We start from the raw sequence: 4,856 nt of genomic DNA, 5'->3' as shown, positions 1-4,856 counted from the left end.
CCAAATCGCTCTCCCGAACCGTCCGCTGCCACCCGCTTCAACGGACGCAGGGAGGCGCGCCGATCTCCCGTCTCACGGCGTCGCAGCTCGCCCCAGCCAGCCCGATGTCGTGGTTTGCCTCCTGTTTGCTCTCGTGTCGACCGCGAAGCCATTACCTCTTTCTATACGGCGCGGCCCACTGGACTCACGTGGGGACCTCACATGCGCCGACGCTCACTATCCTCTAATAATTTATATTTTGTAATATCCTTCGGCTGATGAGCAAAATATGGCTGCTGCCAGCTCGTCCTCTTTATTTGGGACGAGTCAAATGATCAGTAAAGAAAAAAGAAACCTCTAGCACTAAAAAACCGCATGTGATATCTGGAGAAGGTGTTCCGGCAAATGTCTGCCGCGTACGAGGTGACCGCAGCGACTAGACCACGAGACACGGTACATGGGGGCGCCGCGCGCTGCTCTGCGGCAGACCGGCCCTTGCGGTTTGTGGACGCTTGACCGGACGCCCACAACGCTACACGACCGCAGGCGCCGCCTCCGCTTCACGCACTCTCTCACATCGAGCACAGCACTCAGGCTCGGAGGAAAATCCGTGCAGCCGCGGTCAAATATGCACGCCAGGGAGGGCAAACATTTCAACGCCAGTATTTCATCGAAAGGTGTTAACCGACGAGGTGTACCTAGGAAAATTGTATCAAAAGCAGATTAAAGTGCAGACAGGCTGCAAGGGTACTTCGAAGACTCATACTATGGAAAGGAGCGCTATGAAAATGTGAAAGCATGAAAGGTTCGACAGATTATACACTGCCTACCGGTGTGACCGAGCGGTTCTAGGCGCTACAGTCTGGAACCGCGTGACCGCTACGGTCGCAGGTTCGAATCCTGCCTCCGGCACGGATGTGTGTGATGTCCTTAGCTTAGTTAGGTTTAATTAGTTCTATGTTCTAGGGGGCTGATGACCACAGCAGTTAAGTCCCATAGTGCTCAGAGCAATTTGAACCATTTTTTTCTAAACGCAGAAAACACGCCTCCAATTGAATCCATGGAAGAATGAAAGCCGTAAATGCTGATGATTGTATCGACGACAGTAACGTGCGTGTTGAGTTGTTCGTGTGCGTAATGAAAGAAACGTTGGTGCTAATATCAACGTGTCTGACAGAGCTCGATGTGGACGCAGCTCGCACGTAACTGTGACATATCTCTAGAGCTGTCTCAGGCCATCACTGCAGAACTGCAGTATAGGAAACTGAGTGCACGCAAGGTGCCTCGAATGCTCACTCCTTACATGAAACGAAGGAGTTTGTACATATGTCAACAATTTCTTTTGCGTTTTGAGTGTGAGGGTGATGGATTCCTTAACGTTACACCACTGGATCTCTGCTAGATACAGTGAGACCATAAGAAAACTCAAAACACGAATTCTAGGAGTTCGTACACACATAGAGCACCATCTTCTTCAACATGCGAAAGCCAGACCACACACCAGGCGTTTCAGTCTGGAACCGCTCGACCGCTACGGTCGCAGGTTCGAATCCTGTTTGATGGCGCCATGAACTTGTAAGTCATTTTCAACTAGGTGTCCGGATACTTTTGATCACAAAGTGTATATAGACGAGGACTTTAATAACATGAATAATTGGTTGGTTCAAATGGCTCTGAGCGCTATGCGACTTAACTTCTGAGGGCATTAGTCGCCTAGAACTTAGAACTAATTAAACCTAACTAACCTAAGGACATCACACACATCCATGCCCGAGGCAGGATTCGAACCTGCGATCGGAGCGGTCGCTCGGTTCCAGACTGTAGCGCCTAGAACCGCACGGCCACTCCAGCCGGCATGAATAATACCAACCGTTTGATTCTGTAGTGTAACCGGTTGCAGGCTGATACGTACGAAAGCCACTTTCACACGTGCATATCGTTTAGCAGCACACACGGGGCCTTCGCCCTCTCACAAGACGCAGTTCACACACGCACGCCTCCGTCCGCAACCCCACTGCCCACGTGGCAGAAAGAGGCAGAGCAGGCGCAAAGAGCGACCGCCGAAAACCAGACTGCGCACCGGAGCGCCAACCACAGCCCTCTCCCCACAGCCTCGTGGGCTTAAATAGTCGACAAGCGACCAAAGAGGAAAACCGCTGCCACGCGACACAGAGATCTTAAATAAATACAGAGAAGCAACTGGCACCAACGTATCAAATAGCTTAACCTGGATGCGACTTATCTGCATAACCTTGTGGACTCACTTCCTAATCAAATCCAGGCGGCTATGAAGTTCAGAGACGGAATTAGACGGTATTCAAAGACGCTCATAATGATTTCATTATGGTAGACCAATTTTTTGTCCGTCCGATAAGTTTTGTTGCTGTGAGTTATTTTGGGTAGGAGTATTACTTGACAACCGGAATAAATTAATACAGAATTTGTTTCTTTCTACTGGCACTCCCCTCCCCCCCCCACACACACACACCCCTCCCGCCCCCCTCCCCCCCCCCCCCCCCCCCCCGCCCGCCGTCCTCAGAGATGTGCATGTCTGGATGAACAGACGTTAGTGACAGGAGTCCAAGATTAATTCGAAATAAATTATCTGAATACGAATCTCTTGGAAATTAGCTATGCAAGTTATAGATGTACTACCTATTAATAAAAGCGACCATATACTCGCTGAAGCGTTCAAGGAAAATTTGAGTCTCATTTCGAATAGATAGCCGACTCAAACAACAGTAACAGGAAATGACTTCAATATCCTCGCTGCATGTTCGCGAAAACACATATTTACAGTCAGTGGTATAGATGGAGCATTATCTGAAATTTGAGCGATGGGGGTGAAGCTGATTCCTGATAGCGCTGCCCCTGCATGAGTACCTTGTTTAGAATTTCAGGTACTGAACTGAACATCAGCGTTGAAGAACCAGTTAAGTAATGTAATAAACGTGCATTGTACTTGTTTCTGCCTGGAATAAATTAATAATTTTGAGCAGTCAATTCAGGAGCCCACAAAAAGTGCAAATTGTTGCAGTAACGTACTAGACCTCTTGGCAACGAACAGTCCTGAGCGTATAGGGGTTAGTCACCCCAAGGTCATTGTAGCGAGAACGTAGCATCCAATCTACCAAAAACATCAAAACATCTCTACTTAAAAAATCAGTAAAAATTCGCTTGACAGGCTCCTAAGAGGCGGCCTCCATTCCTTCCAAATTAATTATATAAGAGCGGACCACAGTTAAAAATGGCAAGTCTTCCGGTCCAGACTGTATACCGATTAGATGCCTTTTTGAGTATGCTGATGCATTTAACAATCACATACAACTACTCGGTAGACGAAAGATCCGTAACTAAGGACTGTAAAGATACAAAGGTCACATCAACACCCCAGAAAGAAAATAGAGGTAGTCTATTGAATTATAAACCTAATCACTGACGTAAACTTCCATTAAGATTTTAGAACAAATACGGTGTTCAAATATTATTAAATACTTCGAAGCAAAGATTCTACTGACACGTACTCAGAATAAATCGTTCTTGTGAAACACATTCTGGCTTTATTCGCACAAGATAATGAGTTTTATGGGTAGGTGGTTTCGTTTTTACTCCAAATTTCTAGATTTCCAGAAGGCAAGCGGCTTCTAATCAAATCGCGTGCCACTGGATTGTCATCTCAGCTGTGAAACTGGATTCGCGTTTTCCTCTAGGAAAGGGCACAGTTCTTTGATGTCCTTACCAGATACGATCGACAGAGGACATTGAAAAGATTCAAAGAAGGGAAGCTAGTTTTGTATTAACGCGAAATATGGGAGAGAGTGTCAAGGACATGATAAAGCGAGCTGGGGCTGCAATTATTTAAACAAAACCACTTTTTGTTGCAGATAGATCTTTTCCCAAAATTTCAGTCATAACCTATCTCCTCCGAATGCGGAAATACACTAAAGGAAACAAATCACAATACCAAAAGACTAACAATGTAGAATAATGAAACTTCCGGAATATATTTCTCTAGGTAACACATTTAAGTGATTAACATTTCAAGATCACAGATTAATAAAAGCGCGAGATAAGCCATTGCAAATACGAAATGCCGGTACACTAATAACCTGCGTGACCCCCAGAAAGTTGAATGCAAGCATCCAAACTCGCATGCATTGAGCTGTGCAGGTGCCGGATATGTTTGTGTGATGGAGTTCCATGCCTGTTTCACTTGGTCAGTCAATACAGGGATGGCTAATACTGGTTGTCGTCCGATGATGTGCCAGATGTGCTCGATTGGAGAGACATCTGGTGGTCGAGGAAGGAAAGGCAACAGGTCGACACTCTGTAGGGCATGTTGGGGTATGTGCGCGAGTGTCATCCCGAAGACACCCCTGGAATGTTGTTCATCAATAGCAGCACAACAAGTTGAATCACGAGATTGTCGTACAATTTTGTATCCAGAATGCGTGGAATAACCACGACAATGCTCCTACTGTCATACCAAATCGCACCCCAGACTGTAACTCCAGGTGACTCTAGCACGCGCACAGGCTGGGTGCAGGTCCTCAACTGGTCTTCTTCTAACCAACACACAGCCATCACTGGTACCGAGGCAGAATCGGCTTCCATGAGCAAACACAGCAGAACTCCACCCTGCCCTCCAATGAGGCCTCCCTTGACTCCACTGAAGTAGCAAATGGCTGCGGTTTGGTGTCAGTGGAAAGCACGCTACAGGGAGTCCGGTGCGGAGCTGTCTTGAAGTAACCGATTTTCAACAGTTCGTTGCGTAGGCTGTATTACAGAAACTTTATTTAATAACTAATCGATGTAATAGTGTATTTATTTCTGACTGTGTATAACTGATTGTAATTACACTACTGGCCATTAAAATT

The sequence above is a fragment of the Schistocerca gregaria genome, chromosome 2 (genome assembly GCF_023897955.1).
Source record: "Schistocerca gregaria isolate iqSchGreg1 chromosome 2, iqSchGreg1.2, whole genome shotgun sequence".
Taxonomy (NCBI): domain Eukaryota; kingdom Metazoa; phylum Arthropoda; class Insecta; order Orthoptera; family Acrididae; genus Schistocerca; species Schistocerca gregaria.
Note: the sequence above shows the minus strand (reverse complement) of the source record.